The sequence below is a fragment of the Salmo trutta genome, chromosome 39 (assembly GCF_901001165.1).
Source record: "Salmo trutta chromosome 39, fSalTru1.1, whole genome shotgun sequence".
Classification (NCBI taxonomy): Eukaryota; Metazoa; Chordata; class Actinopteri; order Salmoniformes; family Salmonidae; genus Salmo; species Salmo trutta.
The window spans coordinates 13839143-13858786 of NC_042995.1; the positions used below are offsets into that span (position 1 = coordinate 13839143).

Consider the following 19644-nt stretch of genomic DNA (forward strand, 5'->3'; position numbering starts at 1 on the left):
CTGCAAATCTACCATTCCAGTGTTTTACTTGCTATATTGTATTTACTTTGCCACCATGGCCTTTTTTGCCTTTACCTCCCTTATCTCACCTCATTTGCTCACTTTGTATGTAGACTTATTTTCTACTATATTATTGACTGTAGGTTTGTTTTACTCTATGTGTAACTCTGTGTTGTTGTATGTGTCAAACTGCTTTGCTTTATCTTGGCCATGTCGCAATTGTAAATGAGAACTTGTTCTCAACTTGCCTACCTGGTTAAATAAAAAATAAAAAAATAAAAAAATCTAGAATCTGCTTTCTATTTCACAACAAAGCCTCCTTCACTCACGCCGCCAAACTTACCCTAGTAAAACTGACTATCCTTCTGATCCTCGACTTCGGCGATGTCATCTACAAAATAGCTTCCAACACTCTACTCAGCAAATTGGATGTAGTCTATCACAGTGCCATCCGTTTTGTTACCAAAGTGCCTTATACCACCCACCACTGCGACCTGTATGCTCTAGTCGGCTGGCCCTCGCTACATATTTGTCGCCAGACCCACTGGCTCTAGGTCATCTATAAGTCTTTGCTAGGTAAAGCTCCGCCTTATCTCAGCTCACTGGTCATGATAACAACACCCACCCGTAGCACGCGCTCCAGCAGGTATATCTCACTGGTCATCCCCAAAGCCAACACCTCCTTAGGCCGTATTTCCTTCCAGTTCTCTGCTGCCAATGACTGGAACGAATTGCAAAAATCGCTGAAGCTGGAGACTTACATTTCCCTCACTAACTTTAAACATCAGCTATCTGAGCAGCTAACCGATTGCTGCAGCTGTACATAGTCCATCTGTAAATAGCCCATCTAACTACCTACCTCCTCCCCATATTGTTTTTATTTACTTTTCTGTTCTTTTACACACCAGTATCACTACTTACACACCATCTGCTCATCTATCACTCCAGTGTTAATCTGCTAAATTGTAATTACTTTGCTACTATGGCCTATTTATTGCCTTACCTCCTCATGCCATTTGCACACACTGTATATAGACTTTCTTTTTTTTCTATTGTGTTATTGACTGTACGCTTGTTTATTCCATGTGTAACTCTGTGTTGTTGTTTCTGTCGCACTGATTTGCTTTATCTTGGCCAGGTCGCAGTTGTAAATGAGAACTTGTTCTCAACTAGCTTACCTGGTTAAATAAAGGTGAAATAAAAAAAATCATAAAAAAGTATTCATTCCCCCCTCATGTTGAAGTAGGTTCTTTTTTAGAACACCTTGACCTGCAGATACTATTTGAATGAACAGGACATCATTTCAGTATCATATTCATGTTTTCTCCCTGATCCTGGGATTGCCATAACAGAAACGGAAAAGATAGGCTTTCAACGAAGCTTTGTTTAACTTTTTCCCAACATTCAATTAAAGAATAATAATTTTAACCGAAAATGTAAAAAAAAATAAAAATTCCTTACACTCAATAAAACTTAGTTAAACTTTTTCCCTTCAGTCAATGAAGCGTTGTAGAGCTTAATTCACAAATTAAGTATTTGGTGTAAATGACAATAGAAGCCAATTAACATCAAGCAACAGCAGTCTTTGACTGATGTGAGCTATTGTATTGGTTGTCATGACAGCAGGAAGCAGACAGTAAAGCCTTGTGTAGAGAGAAAGAGAGAGAGAGAGAGAGAGAAGGGAATGAAGAAAGAAGAAAGAAAGCCACTGTCGTCCCACCACGCCGCAGCCCTGTCACCGCCCCTGACTGACAACTGGCAGACAACAATGCACTCTGGGTAATTGAAAAGAAGTACTGTCTTCACACTGGACTGGGTGGGGGCTGGAGAGATGGGGGAGAAAATGCAATGCATCTGGCTGGATTAGACCATTCAGCTTTAAATCCCCACAAACATTCCCCTTCCTTGAAGAACACAATTTAGCAGCCTTATAAATCATGGCTCACCCTCTCATTGATCTACTGCTTTGGCCTGACGCCTAACACTCCTCTCCTTAGTGTGTGCGTTTTTGTGTTGTTCATTTGTGTGTGTGTGTGTGTGCGTGTGATAATACACAACCACTCTGTGTTAATGAAGGCTGGAGCCAGTTAAAGGTATTTTCCTCCCAGAGAGAGTATAATATACTGTGTCTGATACGCCTCAACATTAGACCAGCCTGATGGTTACTCACTTCTGAGGGCCTCTCTTTTAGCCCTCACACCTAATTAACTGAAGTTGTTAACTGAATTCGTTATTTAAGCGGAAATTGACCTTGGTTAGAAGGGTGTGATTAGGGACGGACAATTCAAAACAAGTGTTCAGGTAGAGGCTATTTTTGAGTAGACTGTGAAAACGGAGTGTTTCAGAGATGGACTTCAGCTCATAAGATGAGAGGAGCATGCTGCTTTATAATAAATCATACATCAAATCGATGGGCACGTCCATCAAATGCCAAACCAAAGGTAGGCGTCTCACACTGCCATGTCTAATTTTCTGATCTATCTCGGGATAAAAGGCGGAAAGGGAGAAAAATACATAACTACCCCCTACAGATCTGATGCCTACCATCTATTCATGAAAGAAGCTCCCATCTCCCTGTGATTATCAGGTATAACTATATCTGAAAGCAGGGAAAGAACTGTAACATAGAACTGTAATATAGAACTGTAATATCATTCAATCAAATCAAGGAGTACGAAAGGCAGATTTAAGACTTAAATGGAAAACCCCCTACATCCAAATAGAATACAGAGTATGCTGTTTCAGATATATTGTTAGCCAGACATGAAGTCTTGCTGTCAATGAGGTATGTCTCGGAAAGCTACTGCTGCAACTATGGGAAATCTCAAGAGACCCACTTTTCATTCTCTTTGAAACGCAAGCTGTGGAGTCAGTCAGACGGAGGCTGCTTGGGAATGCAGCACTGTGGGCCCCCATAGGCAGCGATACAGTGACATGGATTAATGCAAGGCAGCCTATCAACAGCCACCTTATATCTAAGACTGGACCTGACCCTATAGTAATTACATGGGCAGAAGTGGAGGCTGCTGAGGGGAGGACGGATCACAATAATGTCTAGAACGGAGCGAATTGAATGGCATCAGACACATAGAAACCATGTGTTTGATACCGTTCCACTGATTCCGTTTCAGCCATTACCACGAGCCCGTCCTCCCCAATTAAGGTGCCACCAACCTCCTGTGATGGGCAACTACACATAGGGAGCAGCTGCAGTAAGGGGGAGGTAATTGGAATTAAAATGAGTGTGCTGCAGGTTGCATGGAGCCAGGAGGACATAGTGTCATACATAGTGAACTACACCTTAACACAGAAGCTTAGCCCCATATGGTTACTTCTTAATGCTGCAATATGTCACTTTTTGGATGACCCGACCAAATTCACAGATATTTGAGTTATAGATCTGTCATTCTCATTGAAAGCAAGCCTAAGAAGCATTTCTATGTGCGCTATTTCTATGCTTCCCGTTCTTAAGATTCGTTTTTGTGTCTTTTACTTTTAGTTTTGTACACCAGCTTCAAACAACTGAAAATACAAGATTTTTGGTTATGGAGAATATATTTCACACAGGTTTAGATGGTACAATGATTCTCTACCCTACGCTTACTTGTTTTGTCACATAAACTGAAATTAGGCGAACTATCAGAATTTTAGCAACCAGGAAATGGCGGTGCAATTTCTGCATAGTGCAGCTTTAACACCACAAAGGCATCACCCCACATGGTTCTGTGTGTAGGTGTATTTCACTATGTAACTATTTGACCTACTCCTTAACTACAGAGCATATACTTTGGGGCCCTGATTTGTTAGTATGTCCCAATACTGTCACGCCTGCTTCCGCTCCCCCTCCCTGGCGCTCAAGGGTGCCAGGCGGCCCATCATTACGCACACCTGTCACCATCGTTACGCGCATCAGTGCTTCAATGGACTCACCTGGACTCCATTACTTATTGATTGCCTTCCCTTTATCTGTCTATTCCTCAGTTTCATCCCTGTGTCAGCATTAATGTAGTTTTGTTCCCCCTGTCCAGATGCTGTCCTTGTTTTGTTTCATGTCGGTTAATTATTAAATATTCACTCCCTGTACTTGCTTCTCGTCTCCCAGCGTCTTTCCTTACAAATACTTGTTTCATAATTGGACAAATAAGCATCAGGAAGAGTAAATCAGAAATCTACCCATTATTTTTGACATTCTTCCAAGCTTCTCTCATCCACCAATTGGATGTTGCTGTGAATACTGTGAAGATGTCATTCTGCTTTCCTGCTGTTAAATGGTGCGTGAAGGTCCTGATGGAGGCTGAATTAATAAGCGCTCTCTCACTTTGATTAGTGTTAATTAAAATGGCATTGATAAAGATTCCCAGTATGGTTCCAGACTTTGTGTATTCTCCTGATAACAGATATAATTGAATGATTGTTGGTAAGAAATAATTAACTTAAGGCCACACACTCCACTTCTTGGAATAGAGAATAATGGCGTGCTGCGTGGAAGAGGCGCTTAGAGAATGAATGTACGTTCTGCGCAGACACTGTTTCTGTAGGGGCCACCTTAAACATCTCTGGTCTCCTTATCAAATCTGTTACAGACAAACAGATGCTGGCATTATTGGCACAGACTCTTCATTCAGTACCACCTTGTGAGTACACTATATGTTTTAACTGTGAGTCGCTTTGGATAAGCATTCGCTAAATTACAAATAAATGTGAAAATCTGAAGAGGGTTTTGTATGTCAGAGTCAGAGAGACACTGTTACTGTTTGAGGAGGGATGGAGGGAGGGAGAGAGAGAGAGAGAGAGAGAGAGAGAGAGAGAGAACAAGAGAGCGGACAGCATTAGTAGTCTATCCATGGCACCAGGACCTGTGCTCTGTCATAAATTGGAAATGACAACTTGATTCATGCCGGTGATATATTTTACCATTCGACCGGGTGACATTCTGATCATCTAATATCCGAGACTTGCTGTAGCGTTCCAGAGATGCGATGGGATGAAAATGCTGGGTCCAGACGAATGAAGTAGAGCAGAAAGCAGGCCTAGAATTCATAGTTTAGTATAAACATGAGTGGGTAGACCAGCTGTGCATGTGAAATCAAAGAAAATGGAAGGGGGTCTTTAAAACCTGTCGATACACTGTGAAGGAAGTACAGGATGTTTTACTACATCAATAGAGTAAAAGCCTCCAGCTAAACAAGTAGGTGACAGAGACCTTCAAAAACCTTCTCTCTCAGCTTAGCTATACTGTATATTCTGGAAGTTTGAACTCTCATTATCTGGAATGGTATGTTGGATGTAAGCTAGTTGAGGTGAAATAAGCCATGGGCAAATGAGAACGATGAACACTAAAACCATAAGAGGCTGGTGAGAGGAGGACGGGCTCATAATAATGGCTGGAATGGAGTGAATGGAATGGTATCAAACACATGGAAACAACGTGTTTGATGTGTTCGATACCGTTCTATTCATTCGGTTCCAATCATTACTATGAGCCCGCCCTCCCCAATTAAGGTGCGACCGGCCGCCTGTGACTGAAACGTTCAGACTTCAAAAAGACAATCCCTTTTCTGGCATTGACCTATAAAAGTTGATGGAGTTAGTTAGGGAGAGACAGAGACCAACTCAGTGTGCCGATTGTTATTCTATTCCTTTCTATGAACAATAGAACAGGACAAACAAGAACTGCTGCATTGCACCAGCGGGGCCAATTTGGATACATTATTTTATCCTTTAAAAGAAAGTGAAAATCTGTGCTTATAATTCAAAACAAATCATTTGATCTCAAGAGCCACTCCTGACAAAATTAAAAATACTTACTTGTACAGGCGAAAAATTTCAGGATATAATTGCACTAAAGCTAAATATATTGTAATGTATAAATATAATGCCTCTTAACTGTAGTGTCCACACACACACACACACACACACACACACACACACACACACACACACACACACACACACACACACACACACACACACACACACACACACACACACACACACACACACCCATGCACCACGCACGCACTCACTCCTCTCTCATCTCCCTTATGAGCTCTCTTATCCCCACGTCTCATCGGCCTCTCTTCCACCTGGCTCTCAGGAAAGAGAGATGCATGTGGACTAGTTTAGGCAGTGTGTGTGCTAACTAGCCCATATGTTCACCTGAGGGACTACTGAACCCCTGCAGTCATCAATTAGTGTGGGCACACACACACACACACACACACACACACACACACACACACACACACACACACACACACACAGGCCTACTCTGACAAACACATATTCTGATTGTTCCAAGACCATTTTGCTTAGATAAACATCTGGAGGCCTGGGTGATGTAGAACTAGCAGCAACCAAAACACGTGTCCAGAAAAAAAACCCTCCGGTGCCATTACCAACCCCCAGTGCTGTGCAGTCCAGACACAGCATCACACAAAGAGCTCCACCAATAAATGAATGAATGACATTTCATTTTCATGTCAAATCGTCCTTTCACAGTGAGAGTGTACTAGGAATTATCACAGGCACCATCTCAGTGCTCGTGGGTAGAGGCAGGCACGCTGCGAGCACCCTGAACACATCCCATTATACTGCACAGCTGAAACACCACACCTGTCCTGATAACATCTCAGCTCTGTACAATAGGCTTAATCTGTCTCACACTCTCTTACACACACGCACACCCATAAACACCCACAAGCACACACGCACACGCACACGCACACGCACACACACACACACACACACACACACACACACACACACACACACACACACACACACACACACACACACACACACACACACACACACACGCTCTCTCTCTCCCTTGCTCCATGTCGGTGCTGGAGGCTGACAGGGGTCCTGTTAGTCGCTCTGATGAACCTGGGAGGGGAGCTGTAGCGGTGTCTGGGCGGTGTTGAGGCGCTGAGCAGGCTTATGGCAATTACCCTGTCCTGTCCTCCTCTCGTCTCCGTGCCAGACCCTGCTGCTGCTGACACAGCCAGGCACAGGGACAGCCAGGCACAGGGACAGGAAAGCTGCGCCAGCATCTCCTCTCTCACTGCACTACTCCCAGAGAGGGTGCTGAAAAGCTGCATAACCCGAGGTGAGGTGTGTGAAGATAGATGCTCTGTTACAACAGCAACACATGCACACCTACAGTGTAAAGTTATGGGTATGATCAATTATATACGGCCTTTGTGCATATAATCAACGCACACACACACAACGGTACACACACTCGTCCCTGTGATATGTCAACCTGAGTACAATACTTTCAGAGCCATGAGCAGGGTAAAGTATTTCCAGTGACCCTCTGGACCTAACCCGACAGTAACCTGTAGCAGCTCCAGGCTGCTAACTACCCAGCATGGTGCTCCACTGTTAAGGAGCTGTCGCTGCTACATCTAACTACCCAGCATGGTGCTCCGCTGTTAAGGAGCTGTCGCTGCTACATCTAACTACCCAGCATGGTGCTCCGCTGGTAAGGAGCTGTCGCTGCTACATCTAACTACCCAGCATGGTGCTCCGCTGTTAAGGAGCTGTAGCTGCTACATCTAACTACCCAGCATGGTGCTCCGCTGGTAAGGAGCTGTCGCTGCTACATCTAACTACCCAGCATGGTGCTCCGCTGTTAAGGAGCTGTCGCTGCTACATCTAACTACCCAGCATGGTGCTCCGCTGGTAAGGAGCTGTCCCTGCTACATCTAACTACCCAGCATGGTGCTCCACTGGTAAGGAGCTGTCGCTGCTACACCTAACTACCCAGCATGGTGTTCCGCTGGTAAGGAGCTGTCGGTGCTACATCTAACTACCCAGCATGGTGCTCCGCTGGTAAGGAGCTGTCGCTGCTACATCTAACTACCCAGCATGGTGCTCCGCTGGTAAGGAGCTGTCGCTGCTACATCTAACTACCCAGCATGGTGCTCCGCTGGTAAGGAGCTGTCGCTGCTACATCTAACTACCCAGCATGGTGCTCTGCTGGTAAGGAGCTTTCCCTGCTACATCTAACTACCCAGCATGGTGCTCCGCAGGTAAGGAGCTGTCCCTGCTTCATCTAACTACCCAGCATGGTGCTCCGCTGGTAAGGAGCTGTCCCTGCTTCATCTAACTACCCAGCATGGTGCTCTGCTGGTAAGGAGCTGTCGCTGCTACATCTAACTACCCAGCATGATGCTCCGCTGGTAAGGAGCTGTCCCTGCTACATCTAACTACCCAGCATGGTGCTCTGCTGGTAAGGAGCTGTCGCTGCTACATCTAACTACCCAGCATGGTGCTCCGCTGGTAAGGAGCTGTCCCTGCTACATCTAACTACCCAGCATGGTGCTCCGCTGGTAAGGAGCTGTCACTGCTGCATCTAACTACCCAGCATGGTGCTCTGCTGGTAAGGAACTGTCGCTGCTACATCTAACTACCCAGCATTGTGCTCCGCTGGTAAGGAGCTGTCGCTGCTACATCTAACTACCCAGCATGGTGCTCCGCAGGTAAGGAGCTGTCGCTGCTACATCTAACTACCCAGCATGGTGCTCTGCTGGTAAGGAGCTGTCCCTGCTACATCTAACTACCCAGCATGGTGCTCTGCTGGTAAGGAGCTGTTGCTGCTACATCTAACTACCCAGCATGGTGCTCTGCTGGTAAGGAGCTGTCGCTGCTACATCTAACTACCCAGCATGGTGCTCCACAGGTAAGGAGCTGTCGCTGCTACATCTAACTACCCAGCATGGTGCTCTGCTGGTAAGGAGCTGTCCCTGCTACATCTAACTACCCAGCATGGTGCTCCGCTGGTAAGGAGCTGTCGCTGCTACATCTAACTACCCAGCATGGTGCTCCACAGGTAAGGAGCTGTCCCTGCTACATCTAACTACTTATTTCCAACCTCTGCACAGCAGGAGACCATAAATAAATGATTAAACTTGTCAGATCCACTCAAGCCTGATCCTTCAGGAAGTGGCTTGAGAGGAGGTGGTGGTGGAAGCGGGGAAAGGGGGTGGTGGTGGGGGACACCGGAGGATGTCCACAGGTTATAGGTAGGAGGAATAGATGGAGGGCATGGGTTGGAGGTGGGGAAGGGTCTTACAAATGTTATCTGTCTTTGTGAGCGATACAGTGAATGAAGCATACTTTATTTGATCTATTGTATTTTACCCTTATTTTACCAGGTAAGCTGACTGGGAACACATTTACTTTTAAAACAACGACCTAGGGAGAAGCTGCAGGGGAGAGGAGGCACACAAACAGACAGATACACACTTCAGAGAAAACATTAGACATTAAGATCGCTGCCCCTCTGCCCACAGGCAAACCGATCTGTATGTGTCCTTGAACACTGTTGAAAGAACAGGCCTTAACCTTTAACACAGTCTCTGTTTGACGACAACACGCTTCAAGCCAAGACTTATGGGTGTTATGGGGAGGGCGTGAGCGTGTGTGATTGTGAGACAATGCGGATGAGAAAGATATAGTGTGTGAGTGAGTAATGTGTGTGTGTGTGTGCGGTACGTGTGTTTGGTAATGGAAGGTTGTGGATCGAAACACCCTTTTTGACTCCGAATGGCCACGTTACTATGGCAACAGGCTGGGTGAGGCGAGGGAATGTTCTCAATAGGAGAGTTCTGACACTGTGACGTGATCTGAATGCTCCCACATGATCAGTCGGACTCAGAACGATGTCTGTTCAAAAGAAAAGCCAACTTCCTCTTGGGTTTTGGGCAGACTGTCCTCTGATTTAGCCCAATAGACAGAGAGACTCAGGAATATTAGGCAATACTGGAGCCACAGTGTGATATCTAAATGGTATCATGAAAGTGATGTCCATCGGTGATTAGGAGAGCGTCAGGAGTGCTTATGTCAACTACTGACAGGAACAAATCATGATGTACACATTTCAGGTTTAGTTGATATGAAACAATGTATAATCTACAGCATTAGCAGGATGAATCAAGTAAAACATTTGAAATAATCAGCTCAATAATATCATTATTGTTCATCCTCTATGGGTATCACATGATAAAGCCATACTCACCAGCTTAAGCAGCCTTGGATATAAAGTGGACTTAAATGTATGCTGATACAAACACATCAACAAGCACAGATTGGCACAGCACATTGGGTAGAATAATTGGCACAGCTCTGAATGAATATTTTACTAATCTTCTGGACTGGTTCCCTCTGCTGAATGAGGGGGATCCGCAGCACACTTCTACTGAGAGCTCCGTCTCAAATCCCTGACCATTGTTTTTAATGAGTGCACTCCATATGTCTTCTTGTGAGTGTGTGTGTGTGTGTGTGTGTGTGTGTGTGTGTGTGTGTGTGTGTGTGTGTGTGTGTGTGTGTGTGTGTGTGTGTGTGTGTGTGTTCGTGGGCTCCCTTAACACTGTTGACAGCCATTGATACAGCACCAGCTTCACTGAGTGTGACTGGCTGTCACGGTGGAAGGGGACATTAATTCATTGGAGACTGAAGGAAGGGGACTGGCTTTCTGCCATGACAGATCGATAGAAGGAGGCGTTAGGGAGAGACACCCTTTGGAAGACACCAAGACAGCAGCCAGCAGGCAGATATTGTAGGAACTCTTCAAAGAGCATTCAGTGGAACCTTAAAGAGACTGACTGGTGGGCAGCTGTCTGACTTAAGAGGAGGAGGAAGGAGGAGGAAGGAGGGAGGGAGGAGGACTGAGACGAGCCGTCATATCTAGCTGGCTGGCGTGATTAATGTTGAGATTGGAAAGGGAGGCTGTTCTACTTTATGAGGCCCCCGTCAGCTTTTACTGCCTGAAGCGAAGGGCCATGCAATCTGTCCTAAGATGGAGCCATCATGGAGAGATAGGGGGTTTGCATTCGCAGCTCGGGTTCACCTCTTGTCTTGTTGCTGCTTTGAGTTTATCCTCCATACACAGTACCAAAAGATTGGACACTCCTACTCATTCAAGGGTTTTTCTTTATTGTAGAATAACAGTGGACATCAATACTATGAAATAACTCATCTGGAATCATGTAGTAACCAAACACGTTTTAAACATGAAAATATATGATGTATGTGAGATTCTTCAAAATATCCACCCTTTGCCTTGATGACAGCTTTGCACACTCTTGGCATTCTCTCAACAAGCTTCATGGGGTAGTCACCTGGAATTAATTTCAATTAACAGGTGTACCTTGTTAAAAGTTATTTTGTGGAATTTGCTTCTTTCTTAACGCGTTTCAGCCAATCAGTTGTGTTGTGACAAGGTAGGGGTGGTATACAGAAGATAGCCCTATTATGGCAAAAACAGCTCAAATAAGCAAAGAGAAATAGTCCATCCTTACTTTAAGACATGAAGGTCAGTCAATACAGAAAATGTCAAGAACTTTGAAAGTTTCTTCAGGTGCCGTCGCAAAAACCATCAAGCACTGTGTTGAAACTGGCTCTCATGAGGACCACCATAGGAAAGGAAGTCCCAGAGTTACCTCTGCTGCAGAGGATAAGTTCATTAGAGTTTACCAGCCTCAGAAATTGCAGCCCAAACAAATGATTCACAGAGTTCAAGTAACAGACACATCTCAACATCAACTGTTCAGAGGAGACTGCGGGAATCAGGCCTTCATGGTCGAATTGCTGCAAAGAAACTACTAAAGGACACCAATGAGAAGAAGAGACTTGCTTGGGCCAAGAAACACGAGCAATAGACATTAGCCTGGTGGAAATCTGTCCTTTGGTCGGATGATCTCCGCATGTGTGGTTCCCACCGTGAAGCATGGAGGAGGAGGTGTAATTGTGTGGGGGTGCTTTGCTGGTGACACTGTCTGTGATTTATTTAGAATTCAAGGCTCACTTAACTAGCATGGCTACCACAGTATTCTGTAGCGATATGCCATCCCATCTGGTTTGCACTTAGTGGACTATCATGTTTTTCAACAGGACAATGACCCAACACACCTCTAGGCTGTGTAAGAGCTATTTGAACAAGAAGTAGAGTGATGGAGTGCTGCATCAGATGACCTGGCCTCCACAATCACCCGACCCCAACCCAATTGAGATGGTTTGGGATGAGTTGGACCGTAGAGTGAAGGAAAAGCAGTCAACAAATGCAAAGCATATGTGGGAACTCCTTCAAGACTGTTCTACAATGTATAAAATAGTACAAATAAATAAAAACCCTTGAATTAGTAGGTGTGTCCAAACTTTTGAGTGATAGTGTACATGTATCAGCTGTATCTAGAATGACACTGGTAATCAGATTGTTTTAACCTTTTTAATACTGATTCATTTCCACGTTATATAAGTTAAGAATAAGGTGGAGTATATTATATACTGAAGAAAAATCTAAACACAACATGCAACAATTTCTAAGATTTTACTGAGTTGCAGTTCATTTAAAGAAATCAGTCAATTGAAATAAGTTCATTAGGCCCTAATCCATAGATTTCACATGACTGGCAATACAGATATTTATCTGTTGGTCACAGATAACACAGATAAAAAAAGGTAGGGTTGTGGAGAGGGTCGTGGATCAGAAAACCAGTCAGTATCTGGTGTGACCACCATTTGCCTCATGCAGCATGACACATCTGTTGATTGTGTCCTGTGGAATGTTGTCCCACTCCTCTTCAATGGCTGTGCAAAGTTGCTGGATATTGGCGGGAACTGGAACACGCTGTCGTACACATCAATCCAGAGCATCCCAAACATGCTCAATGGGTGACACGTCCGGTGAGAATGCAGGCCATGAAGGAACTGGGACATTTTCAGCTTCCACGAATTGTGTACAGATCCTTGCGACATGGGGCCGTGCATTATCATGTTGAAACATGAGGTGATGGGGCGGATGAATGGCATGACAATGGGCCCCAGGATCTCGTCACGGTATTTTATCCATTGATAAAATGCAATTGTATTCGCACTCTGTTCACAACGTTGACATCAGCAAACTGCACGCCCACATGACGCCATACACGTGGTCTGTGTTTGTGAGGCTGGTTGGACGTCATGAAAATTCTCTAAAACGATGTTGGAAGCGGCTTATGGTAAAGAAATGAATATTCAATTCTCTGGCAACAGCTCTGGTGGAGATCCCTGCAGTCAGCATTCCAATTATAAGCTCCCTCAAAACTTGAGACATCTGTCATATTGTGTTGTGTGACAAAACTGCACATGTTAGAGTTGCCTTTTATTGTCCCCAGCACCTGTGTAAAGATCATTATCTTGGCAAAAGAGACTCTCACTAACAGGGATGTAAACAAATTTGTTCACAACATTTGAGTGAGGTAAGCTTTTTGTGCGCATGGAACATTTCTGGGATCTTTTATTTCAGCTCATGAAAGAGAGGACCAACACTACGTGTTGCGTTTATATTTTTGTATATAGTTGGTCTTTGAAAGTGACAGGCAGTGGAGCTGTCAGATGAGTGGGGCACGGGGGGAACTCAAGATCTGTATTGTTCGTTAGTTCTCAGACAGGTAGCTATAGCAACGTGAGATAGGAGCCAGTGTGAGTTTGCTCTGTGTGAGAGGAGAGTGAGTCGAGTGTTGCCCGTGTCGAGGGAGTGAGGGAAGAGGTTGCACTTCTCTGAGGTCTCAGAGGGAGAGCAGTGTGTTGTGTTTGTTTAAATTGGACCAGTCTGGTCCCCTGCTGGAGGTTGAGTGGACCAAGGGACCTCAGGGCCAGATATTGTAATGATGAGAAACCGATGTGTGAAGACTAAAGACAGGAAGCTGTCCAAAAAATGCCTTAGCAGGAAGTAGGAAGTAGCAAGTAGGAAGTCATTAAAGCAACAGGTGGTGTGGTGTGGCATCCTTCTCATCACTTTCTTGTGTCTCTCGCTCCCCATCTTGCTATCTTTTCTTTCAGTCTCATCTTGCTCTATCACCCCTTACCTGAATCCCTCCCATCTCTCTCCTTTCTCTTCCTGTTTCTCCTCATCTCTCTCTCTATCACCCCTTACCTGAATCCCTCCCATCTCTCTCCTTTCTCTTCCTGTTTCTCCTCATCTCTCTCTCTATCACCCCTTACCTGAGTCCCTCCCATCTCTCTCCTTTCTCTTCCTGTTTCTCCTCATCTCTCTCTCTATTGCCCCTTACCTGAATCCCTCCCATCTCTCTCCTTTCTCTTCCTGTTTCACCTCATCTCTCTCTCTCTTGCCCCTTACCTGAATCCCTCCCATCTCTCTCCTTTCTCTTCCTGTTTCACCTCATCTCTCTCTCTCTTGCCCCTTACCTGAATCCCTCCCATCTCTCTCCTTTCTCTTCCTGTTTCACCTCATCTCTCTCTCTCTTGCCCCTTACCTGAATCCCTCCCATCTCTCTCCTTTCTCTTCCTGTTTCACCTCATCTCTCTCTCTCTTGCCCCTTACCTGAGTCCCTCCCATCTCTCTCCTTTCTCTTCCTGTTTCTCCTCATCTCTCTCTCTCTTGCCCCTTACCTGAATCCCTCCCATCTCTCTCCTTTCTCTTACTGTTTCTCCGTCTCTTTCCTACTCATTCACTCTCAGGTTTTTTTTTCACCTTCCAATCCAAGAGGTTCTTCTAATCTCTCCCTCTCCTGCTCTTGCTTTTGTTGCTCTACTTCGAAATCAATTACAAAACAGTCTGCAGTTGTGATTGGTACAGCAGCGTCTGCTATATTTGAACAGTGCGTTCTTTTTAGGTTTACTTTATGTTAATTCTAGTCCTCTGACTCCCTTCTAAGAGTCCTACTTAACAAGACTGCTCTGCTTCTAAATGCATTAGGGAAGGTTTCCAATTATACGATGCAAATACAATTAATAACATTCTTTGTCAGATAAATGACATATCAAACCAAGGAGAGAGAAAAGGCACCAGGTTAGTTAGAACTCCTCTGCTCATTTTAATATTTGCATAACCCCCCATTCCTACTCTGCAATAAATAGAGGTGTGATATCGTGATCGACCAAAACAAAAAGGAACGATCGTGACTAGTAGAGTACTTGTCTTGTTTCTAGGGCTATTAGCGTTTCGGCTATTTTGAAAGGCTCTGTGTATAATCAGACTACACAACACATTATCCAGTGATGGGAGTGGTAATTATGGTCTCTAATAGGGGCCAATTAGGCTGACTCTTCAAGCTTTACACTGTAACACTTTGTTTCATTCCTCTCTCCACAGTGGCATGTGGTATTTCCTGTACTGTGCCGGCTGCTGTTACTGTGGTAGAGATGGAATAATGTGAAGTCGGTTAAATCCTAGTGTAACCACGCCTATTTCTATTGTTCTATGATAAATACTAGTAGATTCAAAAACATGAACTGGCGCACGCCCAGAAAAATGTGTTTGTGTGGAGGTGTTGATTAACGGCGAATTAACTATAAACTATCAAAATAAAGGAAGTCGCACACTCCATGTATAAACATGTATAAACATGGAGTGTGCGACTTTCTTTATTTTGATAGTCTATGATGAATACTAAACATTTTAAAAAATATATATTTAACCTTTATTTAACTAGGCAAGTCAGTTAAAACCTCTTGAGACTCTCATCCCGTTAGCGGGATCATTTTCCAGTGAAAAACTCCTAGCGACATTAGCATAACGAAATTCAATATTTTTTTTTTCAAATATAGGACTGTCTCATATCGTTTTTATAGATACACCTCTCTTGAATCGACCCTCGTTGTCCGATTTCAAAAAGGTTTTACAGGAAAAGCACAATATTAGATTATGTTAGAGGAGTACATGGTAAAAGTAGCATCATATGAATTTTCCGACCAGGCACATGCATCACATATAACCAAAAAACAGCTAAATGCAGCACTAACCTTTTACAAACTTCATCAGATGACACACCTAGGACATCATGTTACACACAGCATGCAATCTTTTGTTCAATAAAGGTCATATTTCTATATAAAAACAGCATTTTACATCGGCACCTGACGTTGACTAACTATTTTTTCATAAAATGCGTCCCGGGAAACAGTGCTACAATTTTATAAATTACTATTCGAAAACATTTTTTTTTTTTATATTGTCAATCTAAGATTTATAGATGAATATCTCTTGAAAACACCCGTCATAACAGATTTTAAATTAACTTTACAGGGTAATCACACTTTGAGATAAAAGGGGATGCGATACCCAGAAAATGAGCTAGAAAGCCTAGCTCGTCGCCATCTTGGAACAATCGCACATCACATCTGATCTTGTATAATATTGCCAATAATCCCTCACCTTTAGTTGTCTTCATCAGAAAGCACTTCCCGTCATCCCAGGTCCACGACAAATGTATTTTCGGTCGAAAAAGTCCATCCTTTATGTTCCATTAGCTTGCTGTTGTTAGCGCGTCCTAAGGCTGTAACCAAATGTTGATCCGTGCGCGGCACTTGGCTAACGAAAAATGACTATTTTCCCTTCGTTAGGTTCGTTCAAACATGTCAAACGTTGTATAACATTAATCTTCAGGGCCTGTTTCAACAAGAGAGCCAATCAGATTCGAGTGGGACGATTTCATTGTGTTTCAAAACGTTTCCAAAGGTGGGGGCAGACACGGCCGCCGACGTCACAATGCTGATGGCCCTCCTACTGTGACCAATTGCCACATCGTCTCCTGCACTGAGTTTCGACAGCAGAAGCTTCAAAACACTTTGTAAAGACTGGGGACATCTAGTGGATGCACTGGAAAGTGCTCAATTATCATTTTTTCACGTTGTGAATTACAGGGAAGGCTGTGAAGTCGAGTCCACAATTCAGAATCCCACTTCCTGGTTCAATCGGTCTCGGGGTTTTAACTGCCATACGAGTTCTGTTATACTCACAGACACCATTCAAACAGTTTCAGAAACTTTAGGGTGTTTTCTATCCATATAAAATAAGTATATGCATGTCCTAGCTTCTGAGTTTGATTAGTAGGCCGTTGAAAATGGGAACAAATTTTTTCCAAAATGCGCTGTGGCGCCCCCAGTGGTAGGATATACGCAAGAGGTTAAGAACGAAGTCTTATTTACAATGACGGCCTACCCCGGCCAAACACGGACAGCGCTGGGCCAATTGTGCACCGCCCCATGGGACTCCCAATCATGGCTGGATGTGATACAGCCTGGATTCAAACCAGGGACTGTAGTGACGCCTCTTGTACTGAGATGCAGTGCCTTAGACCACTGCACCACTCGGGAGCCCCTAAATGTAGCTCTATGATCAAATATCATGACAAACGTGATGTTTGATATTCTTGTGTCTATCCTGTTTGACTCAAATCAGGACGAGAACACACTTTTAGGTACATTTGTGATATAGCTTGAATACCTCAAAGACTGGTCCCCAACAAGCTCCCCCTGAAAATCATGCTAGATAGCAGATACTAATGCCTTGAGAAAAAAACAGAAGGCAGGCCAACACACTACAAACGGAACACTTCAAGATACACACTTGTTACCAGACGCCATGATCTTGTTCAAAAACTCTTGTTTTTGTTACTTTGTTAGTACTTTAATTGTATTATTTTATGATGTGATTCTTTTACTTTGTTACTTGTAATTTAACACTAAACAAATACATTTGTCTCCCCTTCCTCCCCCCAGTATGTCTTCTCCTCCTAGGCTGTAATGTGAAGGACACCTCCCAGTGTGTCTCATCCAGAGGCTGCATGGTGTTGGAGAGATTGCGTCCCTGGAGCTCTAGGCCCAGGAAGGGAAGGATTCACTACTTTTCTCTAAGAACTCTGAAAACGTACAGCTCAAATCACTCTCAGTCGCTTTTCTAAACTAGATTATATTATCGTGTGTGTGTGAGAGATAAGAGAGGGAGGGAGATATATATATATATATATATATATATATAGAGAGAGAGAGAGAGAGAGAGAGAGAGGGGAACAAATTACAAAAATGTTCATTGCCATAGAACAAATCAGTGGAGACAGTTGATGAGGAAAATAACCAAACCAATAATGCAAGCAAAGATAATATCCTAGTTTAATAAAAGTTCTCATCAAACACATCTTTTAATTAACAAAACACTTTTTTTTTCTTCAGAGATGCCAATGTGTAGAACTGGTTTTAACCCTAGTGACTCAAAGTCATGTTTTCCATCCACAACAACAGTAGAGGACAGTAGCCACTCTTCCAAGATGTTCAAAACGATGACAAAGAGCATCGTTCCTTGCTAATAGAACTGTGATGACCCCAGACATTGCAGGGTGGGTAATTCTGATTGGTTCTCTGTTGGTTCTATTGGCCTTGCCGAGCAGCCCTCTTTCGAAGCCCTCATTTCAACACTCAACGGCACACTGAGCAATATTGATTGAGATTGTTGGGTAGTTTGAACATTAAAGAGCCTAAAAGTGGTTATTTGAAGACTGACACCCCCTGCCCAGCACGCATAAAGACACACACACACACACACACACACACACACACACACACACACACACACACACACACACACACACACACACACACACACACACACACACACACACACACACACACACACACTGACAGTTGCTTCTAGTCAAACAGTCTCAGTCTGTGAGCTATAAAAGCATAAGATTCCCTTCAGACATATGGCCCGTCACTGAGGGGTGTTACCAGGACTCTATAGGTCTCTACTGCATACACCCCAACTTAACCCTTGTTTGACACTCTCAGCCACTGAACAGTAATCAGTGTACTACATACTTTATATGCCTCAACTGTATATAAACCCCTTCTTAACCATTGGTTGACACCCTCAGCCTCCTGGCAGTAATCACTGCACTGTTGTCACTCACACACTGACACCGACATGCGTTACTAAGACCCCTGCTACACTGTGGAAAGAGTGTGAGATCGATGTGGATCCAAACTGAATTGAACCATTATAATGAGGGCAATTTCCTGGGAAACTGCAGGAGAAACAAATCTCCTTAAATCACTACCCACACAGCAGCCTATAATGACCATATAATAGAGGCCTCCAGTGCTCAGACTCGATTTGGGCTGAGTATAAAGAAATCATATTTGCACGTCTTAAATTATACACCACAATTTTTTTTGTTTTTTGTTTTAAAATGACTAAGCAACCATTATTAGAAATATTGTAAAATACGGAAACAAGTGTTATTGCAAAATCAACCATTGTTACAGGCTCTAGCCTGAAGTGTTAAAACATGTAATGTGTTATTTAAAATCTCTTTCTAGGTAAATCTACAACATGGCTGCCTAAACAATAGAACAAGGAATATCCAAGAGAATGTTGTATTAATACATCTCTTATTCAACGTAAACACCAAGTCCTACTTAAAGTAAAGGGAAGTCGAGCATCAAGTCAGTATGAGGTAGCGATAAGTCTTTTTCGTGAACATAGATGACAATTAAAGAGAAAGCAGACAGTGACAGAGTGAGAGAAACAGCGGGTATAGAGAGAGGTATTCGTAGCGGAGCGTTGCCGGAGCGCTCATTAGCCGAGGCTGCGGTGGCAGTACAGGATGCCCGACACGTCTTCAAACACGAGATTGCGCCGGTGTTTGACTCGCTTCTACACATTAGCATCATCAAAGTGAATATTTAAGAGATGGAATTAAGAGAATAAAGCATATGCATGACAGAACCCATGACGCGTAAACCTTAGCAAAGGGCGTTAGTGTGGGAGAGAGAAAAAGAGAGACTGAGAGAGAGATAAAGAGAGAGAGAAAGGATGTGTGCCGTGCATGCAAGCAAACCTTAGCTTCCCCTGCC

General features: G+C 43.8%; 1 protein-coding gene across 4 annotated transcripts in view; it reads right to left on the reverse strand.

Annotated features, from left to right (window-relative positions):
- Positions 1–19644, reverse strand: part of LOC115179856 (beta-1,3-galactosyltransferase 1-like) — a 122725-nt gene that overhangs the window by 11923 nt on the left and 91158 nt on the right. The window contains exon 4 of one of the 4 annotated variants that reach the window (XM_029741709.1): positions 19629–19643. The exons of the other annotated variants lie outside the window; for them this stretch is intronic. The gene's annotated coding sequence lies outside the window, so the exon portion shown is untranslated. The remainder of the gene's footprint in view (positions 1–19628; position 19644) is intronic. 4 annotated transcript variants of the gene reach the window in all.